Below are 11357 nucleotides of genomic sequence, written 5' to 3'. Positions count from 1 at the left end.
AGAGCGCCACACCACCAACTCTCCTCCCTGTCCTATCCCTCCTGTATAGCCCTTGATATTCACTGCCCAGATGTACGTGTCAAATGAGTGTCCTAGTTATCATTAGGCAACAAAGTCAGTATGTCTTTTTAGCAAAGCTAGTGAGCTTGAGGAGGACGCCACACTAATGGAGCTGTACTGTTTGTAGTACCTGAATTATCTCTAAATGAGCTAGCTCATATATTCTGTTAGGAACTGTATCATGTTTTGTTATCTTGCTCGCTCTCTCTGGACCAATTAATATTCTACAAAGTCTAGTCCTCCATGTCAGCCAGTTGCCTTGCATATCTTGGCTGTAGTAAATTCAAGTACCTCCACTGAATCAGGCTGAGAAGAAGCCTGATTCTTGGTCTGTTGGCTCTGCCAGATAGCTAGAATGCTTTTCTCAGATAAAAATTTTAAAGGTGCTGAGTGTGTCCTAACATGGGAAGGCAATTTTTTTAAATTCAGATGTTTAAAGGTATGGAAAAAACTGCTTCCCACTTACTTGCAGTGGCAAGCCCTCCTTTGGTTTCTTGAAACGTAAATTAATCTGGAGTGAATACTATGTAAAAGAAACAGAACCGCCTTGCTCACTGTGCTGTGTAGATGCCTGAATGGAGCTATTTTACTGTACCAACTGAGTGGTTCATGAAGCTGGCATGGAATATCCCACTTCTGTTTTAGTCCCCAGCATAGTTTTTCCTATAAGGAAAGCATGTGGTACTATTTACAGGTACTCTGTAGTTATTTGTTTATGTTGTTAAATCTTCTGCATAGACGTGCTTTTTTGTGGGGCATTTGTATAGACTGGAAAATATACTACTTTATAGAATTAAAGATAGCATCAGTCTCTTTATTTTCAGGCTACGCATTTTTCCCTGTTTACTATTACATCTGTAACTGAGAATAAGGCAGGAATAGCAATATGACCTTTCACTGGACACATGGTTGCCTTGGCAGTTATCTGGTCTGGTTCAGGGTTACATCTTTTCTGTGGTGCAAAACAAAGAGGTATAACAGGGTGGATTTGTTGTACTAAAAACACTTGCTGGAGAAAATAGTTTGTCAGGATGGAGATGCTTAAGTATGTTAAGAAGCACAGGATACATTAAATGGGAAGGGACCAAAAGGAGAAAAGGGATTTGGAAATGCAGCAAAGGGAAGCAGAGGAATTAAAAAGGAGCAAGATGAAGAGTGTAGTATTAGTCAGAGTGCAACAGAGGATTCAAAGATTTAAGGGCTGGAATGGACCTCATGAGATCATTGGGTCCAACCTCCTGCTCTAGGAAGAAAAGACTGCTGGAGTCAAATAACCTCAGCAAGGTGAGCATCCAGTCTTCTTCTGAAGATGTTCAGGGTAGGTTCCTGTATCACCCCCACTGGGAATCTATTCCAGAGTCTGGTTGCATGAACCATGAATACGTTTTTCCTTGTATCCAGTCTGAAACCTTCTTCTAGGAGTCTATGACTGTTGCTCCTGGTTTTCCACTTGGGCACTTTGGTGAATAGTTGTTCACCTAGCCCCTGATGCTTTCCCCTGATATATTTGTAAGCTGCCACCAAATCCCCCTGTGGCAGTACACTGTGGGTGCCTGTCACTTTAAGGACTCAGCCAAGCAACCAGCAGGTTGCTTGATTGCGGTGGCCATTTTAGATCTCTGGCTGCCCATATAAACAGAGCAGTTTGCTGCTGGCAGCTAGGCAGAAATATTACCTGGCTATAAGGCTGCATACAACATCCTGGAGGTAAGGGGAAGAGCTGTAGGTGATGGTGTGGAGGCTTCTGGTCCTGGGCCTGACTTAAAACTGCACCCTGCCAGGAGTGGGTGGCTTAGTGGGGCTCTCAGTGGTGTGGGAGCCCCCAGGAAATGCCAGGCTAGTTACTACCCCAGTGAAAGGTGGGCTGGGGTGCCTTAATAACCCCAGCTCCCACAACTGGGTGGGTTACCCCCTTGTAGGGTCCAGAAGGCAGACCCAGGAGAAAGAGTGGGGCTATAGACTCAGAAGCCTGACTTGAAATTCCCTGACTGGTCAGTGCTGGGGCTAGGACCGGAAGGTTCAAAGGCCCAGGGGCCCACCATGAGGGATGCCCAGAGCTGAGAGCCTGGGTTCTGACTGGCCTAGAGGTGAGGCCAGGGCCTGTGTAGCCAAAGATCCCAGGGGAACAGTGCAGCGAGAATAGAATGAAGGCAGAACAGGCTGCCTGAGTGGAGGGATCCTGTTGGGGTCTGGATTGGAGGGTTCTGGGACCCAGTGTGGGGCTGGTAAGGTTAAGATCCATGGGTGCCATCTGCGAGGCTTGGGGTGTGGTGTAGGGGAGGAACGGAGTCGCAGATAGCACCCCCTGGCATCGGGGCAAGAAATGGGCAGCTTCCTGCCTAATTAACATCCTAATTAAATATCATCAAGGCATGGCAGGAGAGAAGGTGGGTGGTTGGCCCAGAAACAGCTGGGCGGGCCTTTGGTAGACTGACTTCAAGAAGGTCCCCTGTTACGCCCCCTGAAGTCTTCTCTTTTCTGTGCTGAACAGTCCCATATCTGTCATCCTCAAAAGTACACAGAATAATCACCCCACATGATATGTTTTTATTTTATGTATTTTAATGCTTGAGGTAAAAGGCCTGATTCTCCATTGCTTTGCATCTTGTGTAGTCATTTACAGTTGTGTAAAGTAGGTATAGAAGGCTAGCATCCATCTGAGTAGAGGATTTTACTTGGCAGCATATCAAACTCACTTTGTAGTTGCAAATAACTACACAAAATGCTAAGCAGTAGAGAATGAAGATGAAGGTCCAAAGTTAGTATTTTAGGTCTGACTTTGCAGCTTGCTGAATTTCCTCTCTTTCTGAAAAAATTGCATTGCAAGTTCTGTATGTAGTAGGCACAATATTGAAAGGCCCAGATGCCATTAGCCATGTACATTTGGGTCTACCTGAACTGTATGAAATGGCATAATGACAACAATTTCTTTAACTACAGAAGGGAGGTGAAGGAGGCAAATGTTATTGAACATCTGCCTCCTTGAGCCTAGGACCAGCTGGAATGCAACTTGGGCAGCTAAACAACCATTCCAGTCACAACCCCTATATACATCCCAATGACAGGATCTACTGGATCTCTGTGTTACAGGCAAACTCCCGCGGCTGGGTAATCATTTTCTATTTAAGCAGAGTCAGTGGGATATGCTTGCAAGTTATACATACAATACTGCAGAGCTAAGTACTTTCTTTTCCCTAAGAAATGAGCTGGAGAAGAAGTAGGTCAGTTTCATTAACTGGTAGTTAATGAGACAATTTGTTCACCATCAAGCCCAAAGGAAAGTGCAGTGGTGTACCATGGTTCAGTATTCTATACCACTGGGGGCCAATCTTTTTGGTAGGCTTGCCACAAGTTAGCCTTGAAACTTTCCCAAGTGCCACTCCAATCTGTTCCCCCTGCCAGATCTGTTGCTCCACTTTCTGTTCCCTCCCCTGTTCCCTATCTGATTCGCTGCTTTGCCCTATCTGCTGCTGTGCTGCCTGTCCCATCCCCAGTCTGCTATGTGCCACACACAGATGCTGCAGTGGCATTTGTGCTGCAGGTTAGCCACTCCTGTTGTATTTCATCACTCTAAGCTCAGAGGCAACTTTTATATAATTTTTTACAGCTGCACAAAGCAGTATGGGAAAGAAACCATGATCCTGTCCATGCTCAGCCGAAAGGCACTGTAACAAATTGTTGGCTGAAATACTATTAATGTGCAACACTGCTGTCGCCCACTCTGCTTTCTCAACTGGACACACCAGAAAAAATATTTGTAATCTGAAGGCCAATGAAAAGTAAAGTTAGTGCAAGAGGAGCATACCAGAAATTAAAACTGATCAAAGAACATGTAAATTATTTATGACTATTTAACACTTTTGTTTTGGTGCACTGTGGCTGTATTTGTGCACACCCTCTGTGTAGCTGTGTGACTTGGAAAGCAGTCCAGAAGTTTTAACTGAACACATGAATTCCTAGCTGAATTTGTGCTTTTGGTCCATTGTATCAACCAGCGCTGCTTGCATGAGGAAGGGCCAGGAGGCTAGGAAGGGGTCTATGCCATGGTAACCTAATCTACAGTACAGATTTTGTACAAAACATTCTCACTATTGTTAAGCCCACTTCAGCTAAACCAGAGTTACCAATACTAGAGCAGGAGAGCAGTCTACCATAGGCTTCCATCAGTGATTCTCTGCACTGTCAGTCAGGCTCTACTTTTATGAGCAGATTTAATTAACAGGTTGCTAAATACGGTATTATGGCAATATGCCTACCTTGCCGCTCCCTATATTGCTTCCACTGATGCTGCTGGACTTATAGAAAAGACTAGTGACCATTTAAAGCTCACATGCCAATCATCTAATCAGACACAACAACTATTTTCTTGCAATGCTCACAGAATGGTTAAACACACGTAATACAATTGCAATTAATAGAACTAGCAGATGAATATTTTGTAAAGCTAGAAGCTTATAAAATTCACTGGATTTAATATTTGACACATACTACTGGGCTAGCTCTACTGAAAAAAATGTGCATGTGCACTGCCACGATGCATAGGAAAAACCCCCTGGAGCAGTCCAACATATAGACTGTCAAACCAAGAAGAAATAAAGGTCTGTTGTTAATTGAGACAAATGGTCAGCAGCTGCAAAATAGTTTCCACAAGAAACAGAGCAAAACCGTCTCAGCTCTGGATAAAAATATTTTACAATTTTCTGATGCTTTTTCCAGGGCCAAAATATATTTCTCCTTCCATATAACCTGCAATCCTATTAACTCTTAATTCAACACTGCAAACTAGTAGAAAACAACCCAAGGTTTTAGAAAACAATCCTATTTCTATCCAGATTTCCAAAATGTCACTTCAGCTCACTGGTGCAGATATAGCATTATAGAAGGTTCAGTGAGCTCAGAAGTGAAACTAAATGTTTTGATTATACACTCTTTAAAGAATGTGGCTATATTGATCTACATACATTACTTTTCAGCCTACAATACTTTCTTGATTGTAGTGTGTACATGATCATTTTAAATAAATGGAGGCAGTCTAGTGTTACATTCAAGAATACCTGCCGTTCCTATTTTAATACAGGCTACTAATATATGTTCCCTAGCAAAGTAATTTTTGTGTGTGCATGACTATAATATATTACACTCTGGTACTTTCTTACTCTGAAAACACTTGGTTTTTAAGAGTTTAGCTTCAAAACATACTTAGAAAGCAGAGCATCTTACTAGCCAGAATCTTTAGGTTTACTGGGCCAAATGCATATCTAACAATGCAGGAGAATTTAAACGGCTCTCCTCTGAATCAAACCAGACCTTTTCTTTCTGAGGGATTAATTCCCTGATATTCTACCAATAGAGAACAGCTCTAATTTCTGCTGTTGGCTTTATAAAAGCCTGTTGCCAGAGAGGTGGACTGAGTCGCATTCTCCCTTCCAGACTACTGTTCTCAACTTTTGGGTTGGTACTGTCTGCCTTTTAATTCTCCCTGGTGGCTGTTTCGGTACAGGGTCTTGTTTCAGGTTCTGTACCAGTGTCTACTAGTAGAAAACTTGGAGCCAATTCAGCCCTCTCCCTATAGAAAGCTGAAGATTAGTTTGCAAGGTGCACTGAGCCAAATTCATACCAGGTGGAACTTTACTTTAAGTCATAAATTTGGCTTACAGACCAGAAGAAAGTTAAACTTCTATTGGATTAGTGGACATTAGAATATCCTTAATCACCCCTTTCAGTCAGAAAAAGGCGTAATTCAATGTCACACTTTTTACAATGCAAAAAGATCATCCTTTTAACTATGCAACAAAGATTGGCATTGATTTAATAGCTACAGAGTCCTGAGCTATAAACATCAAATGTAGATCTGGATATGGATTGGATACTAATGTTTTCAGAGTTTGAATGTGTGGAATCTGTCTTCTGGTTCAGGCACACTAAACATTGTTTCATTGTTTCATAGTTAGTAGGGTCAGAAGGGACCTGAGCAGATCAAGTCCAACCCCTTGCCATGGCAGGAAAGAGTACTAGGGTCAAATGACCGCAGCAAGGTGATTGTCAAGCTTGGTCTTAAAGACCCCCAGGGATCTTGTAACTCCTGCAAAACTCATTGTACCTTAAAAACAAAACAAAACAAAGCAAAAAAACTACTGTGTGAAATTACTTCCTTTTCTGAGCAGTTAAAAATCTGACAATATTCCAATTTTTCCATATAAAATAGCCAGGGACAGAGTACCAGAGAGAAGAGGAGAAGGATTTTGAGACAACTGAAACAATAACTAAGATTCAGAGAAACTTAAACAGAAACTTATGCTTAAATGAAACTTAAAAGATTATTGTCAAAATACAGAGCATTTGTGGAAGTGCACCTATAGTAGAGTGACACAGTTGTATTTTTTATATACATGTGTATTAGATGGTATTGAAGAAAGTAGCAGCAGCAGCAGGACCACAGAAAGGTCCGAATGGTTTTGCTATGGAATCCTATGGGAAATTTCTGAGTTTAGCTTGTGTATCATGTGTAGGTGTTTGCATGTCCAACAGTACTAATATTGCGCAGCACTCAGCATACCCTTTATAAGGTCTAAGGCCACCTTATGGTGCTATGACCCCCCTGGCTGCAAATCACTGGCCATGTCTCTACATGAGATGCTGACTGTGCAGTAGCGCATTACTACTGTGCAGTAGTATCACACAGCAGGAAATGTGACGTGATGCTACTGTGCAGTAGTAATGCGCTACTGCACAGTCAGTGTCGCCTAAAAGCCATTTGGTGATCCTACTGGGCAGTAATTGTGGTTACTCTGTAGTCATTTAGTACTTGTTTATACAGCCATTTTATATAAATACTAAATGACTGCTCAGGAATGATTCTGCAGTCAGCTTCTCATGCAGATGTGGCCACTGTATTAGATAGTGCCTCTACTCCATCTGACATGGAAAAAAATGGTACAAACATCATTAAGAAATTCTATGAAACTACATTGACATTAGTGCATGACTTCTGATAGGAATGAAGAGCATTAGGCTGCTTTACCAACTCCATATGATGTAAGATAGATTAAGTTGCGCACAAGATTTAGTAGTAGTTAGCAATAACTTTGAGCCACCACATTTATACCTTCACTGTTCTAACCACCCTTAACTTTACTTCAATTTTGCAGTTGTTTCCTAAGCCTCCAAAGTTGTAACCTAAAGGAGAAGGCCACAGACAAAGACATAAGGATTAAATTTAGGGGACAGCTGCCTTATTAGTATTGCACCTCCGAAGGAAGGGGTCAGAAATCCCTTTCTAATCACCTGTTTGTCAAGGAATTATATCATTCAGGCATGGTGAAATATTTTGGCTTTGTTTAAAATGTTACCTAAGCCAAATTGAATATAATTTATACATCATAAATGTCCAGATAATGCTAACATATTTCAACTTTAAAACACCAATTTCCTATGTTACAGATGATAGCGGCATGTGATGTGCACATAGCAATTTTGGACCTTGGCTTTATATTGCAGATGCATAAGTATGAGCACATCAATTGAAAATGCACAGAATACTTATGCATGTGTGTGTGTATGTGAGAGGAAGAGTAAATGGGTGTGAGATGCTCATCCAGAGTGGGTGTGCATATGTAACTATGTATGTACTAGTCAATTGCCTGTCAAGAATCATAGAATCACAGAAGTAGGGTCGGAAAGGACCTTGTAGATCTTCAAGTCCAACCCCCACCACATGGGCAGGAGAAAAAGAACTGGGCTCAGATGACTCCAGCCAGGTAGGCATCAAGCCTCCTCTTAAAGACCCCCAGGGTAGGAGCCAGCACCACTTCCCTTGGAAGTTGGTTCCAGATCCTAGCCGCCCTGACTGTGAAGTAGTTCTTATGGATGTCTAATCTAAACCTACTCTCCAACAACTTGTGGCCGTTATTCCTTGTTATGCCAGGGGGCGCTAGGGGAAACAAGGTCTCTCCCAAACCCTTCTGGTCCCCCCTAGTGAGTTTACAGATGGGCACCAGGTCCCCCCTCAGCCTTCTCTTGTGAAGGCTGAACAGGTTCAGGTCCTGCAGTCTCTCATTGTAGGGTCTGCCCTATTGTCCCCAGGTCATGTGAGTGGCCCTCCTCTGGACCCTCTCAGTGTTGTCCACATCCCTCCTGAAGTGGGGCACACAGAACTGGACTCAGTACTCCAGCTGTGGCCTAACCAGTGTTGCACAGAGGGGGAGGATCACCTCCTTGGCCCTGCTAGAGATGCACCTGTGGATGCACGACAAGGTCCGGTTAGACCTGCCAACCGTGACCTCGCATTGTTGGCCCATGTTCACCTTGGAGTCAATAATGACTCCAAGATCCCTTTCTGTTTTCATGCTCTCAAGAAGGGAGTTCCCCATCTTATAAGCGTGCTGCTGGTTACTACTGCCCAAGTGCAGGACCCTGCACTTGTCAGTATTGAAGCACATCCTGTTTTTGCTAGCCCACCCCTGTAACCTATCCAGGTCTTGCTGCCACCAGAATGACAGGAGAGGAGAGGGTTGGGATGGAGTGCTGCCACCTAATGCCCCATGCTGCCGCTGTTCTGCCTCTTGCTGCTGGCCTTGGCTCCCCCACCCTCTGTCCAGTCCTCGTTGCAGCTTTGGAATCATGGTAGTGCTCCCCCACACTTGGAGCACTCTAATTGACTGTTTCCATCAGGCAATCAGAGTGCGAATAAAGCATTACAGCCGGACAGACTTAGGCTTTTATAATATTAGAATTTGGCCAGTGTGTCGCCTACTGTGTGTGCTCAGTTTTTGTGTCTTTGCTTAAACATCTATGCTGCAGGGAAAGTAAATCACTATGAATACTGAGGTAGCAAAATTGATACTTATGTGGATAGAAAGCTGCCTTCTGGCTACACAAAAATAAACTGAAGCCCACTGCCAGTGTATGCTTACTGTGTGTGGTGTTACCTGTACTTACCTCTTGCAACAAAGCTCCTTTGCTTAGCATCTCTTCCTCCTATTTTGGGAAGCTGTCAGGGTGCTCTGGTCGTTGTTCTTTCAGTATATTGCTAAAGACAATTTAAAGAAACATTCTGGATTCAATTTCTTGGTCATATTCAACAGACTTATTTTATTTAGGAAACTCTTCCTTTTTCCTCCAAAGCAAATGGAAAGTGTTATCCATGACTTTCTCTTGATTTGTGGGCTAGGTTCCAGTTACCACACGGAGCTTCCCAAATCTCCCCAGCACTCACAGCTAGGATCTAATGAAACAGCTCATCCCATGTGCACGCTCCAGCCACCTATGCTGTGGTTTCTACACTGACATTGGTGCCAGATCAAATGGGAGGGAAAGTCTGAAACTTCTGTGTGGAAATGATCGGTGAGGAAACCCACACAGCAGAGAAAATGAGTGTAATGGAGTGGCAGTAGCAACCTCTTGCTTAAAGTAGGTTCAAGAGGCATGGAGAGTGTTGGAAGGGAAAAGTGGACTTTGATTCCAGTGGTGGCAGGAGAAAATATTATTTGAGGGGGTTGGAGTGTGGGGGTGGTGGTGAAGGGCAGTGCAGGGCCACCCCTCCCTTCCTCCCTCCTACAGGGCCATTGCAGGGCTGCTGCATGGCGGGGCGCTGGGCATGGTGCTGCAGTGGTGGGGCATGGCAGTGGCACTGAAGCAGTAGAGCTGCATTTGCGGGGTGGGGGGGACTAAGCCCTGTTAGCTCCAGCTTTCTGCTACCTATGTTTGATTCTCGTACCTTGTGTGATTTCTGGTTTTCCTCCCTTCATTTTCTAGCATTTATGTCCTGGAACATCCACAACCATTTCTCCACTGAGCAAGCTAGAGGTGACCCCTTTTTCTTACCCCATAAAAGAATATGACTTCTGAACAGCCTCATACCACTGACTATTACTTCCAATAACCCAGCTTTGAAACGGTCCTGGTGAAGAACGGTGCAGGTGTGTTGCTTCTTGTCCTAGGAGCCATGGAAGACTACTTTTCCCCTACAAGCAGCTGGTATTTTAAAAGTCCCTCTTCATTTTCATTGAGGGTTAGAATGTGAGGGGAAATGAATAAATGAATAATTACAGTCTCGCATACAAGTTGGACTAGAAATATAGTTACCAGCATGAGATGGATGGTACGTGCTAGGCTGGGGGAGTCCTCTGGAGGAGCACTCAATCTGCTACGTTCTTGGAGCAAAGAATAATATTCATCAGTCTGCAGTCACAAGCAAAGGAAAATAAGCACTGCCATGCTCCAGAAAGTTACACTGGGTGCAGATGGAAGTGCAGCTCCCTGCTGTAACTTGGAGCACTTTGCAGGAAGCGTTCAGCATTACAACAGCCCCTGGAACGTACAGAAGTGCACTCAAGGGGGGAGGGGAATCTAGCTGCTGGCTGCAGACATCTTTTGTCCCAGCCTGCTCCTGTTTCAAAATGGGAAAGGAGAAAGCAAGCAGAGGGAGTTTGTTCTAGGGGTTCCCCAGCCAGCACTGGAAGGTGGGGTGGGTGAATTGGGGCCCCCTCTCACCTCGGGGAAGCTCCAGTACACCTGTCCCATCCTCCAGTATGGACTAAAAAGCCCAAGACCAAACTCTCTCTGCTCCCTTTCCCCACTCCCAACCTGAAAGCAGCTCGAGGCTGGGAGGCAGCTCAGACAAAAGTTACAGAAGCTGGTCTGTTTTGAAACATCTTCATCTGAAACCTCATGCAATGAGGGGTCAGCTTTTCACCCGACTGGCCATTTTTGAAGTTGTCTGTAACCTTGCACTTACTTGTATTTCATCATGGCCAAAAGCTGCTTTCTATGGCCAGATCAGGCAAAAAAATGGCACTTCTGTTTGCACCCACTGTGACTTCTTTCATTGGATGTTCTCTCATCCAGTGAAAGAACTCACTGAGCAACATGTGACAAGAGACTGGATACTGAAATGGACTTTTGTCCTCCACTAGAAATCAAATGGGAAACTCAGGATGAAATTCTAAAGTTGCAAAATGAAAACAGTAATAACAAATAACATTAAATAATCTTTTTTACACTTAGTTCTGAAAATTCTTTGTCAAATGACACAGAAGTCAGAAGTCAAGCTGATTATGTGACATAGTTTGGTTTTAGTGAATCAGCAAAATTTCAACCTGTATTAATGTGTACACACGACTTTCTAAAAAGGAGGCTTACACCCAATGGAAAGAAGGGGTCATCACCAGGGAGGACTATTCTGTAGTTGCTCGGGGATGTAGCGCCCTTGCAGGATGCGATGGGAAACTTGGTCATCACACCAGACGGCAAAGCTAACATGTTCAACGATTTCGCCTCCGTCGTCTTAAGTAGGGACC

Source organism: Crocodylus porosus, unplaced genomic scaffold (assembly GCF_001723895.1).
Source record: "Crocodylus porosus isolate Cpor-Errol unplaced genomic scaffold, CroPor_comp1, whole genome shotgun sequence".
NCBI classification, from domain to species: Eukaryota; Metazoa; Chordata; order Crocodylia; family Crocodylidae; genus Crocodylus; species Crocodylus porosus.
Note: the sequence above shows the minus strand (reverse complement) of the source record.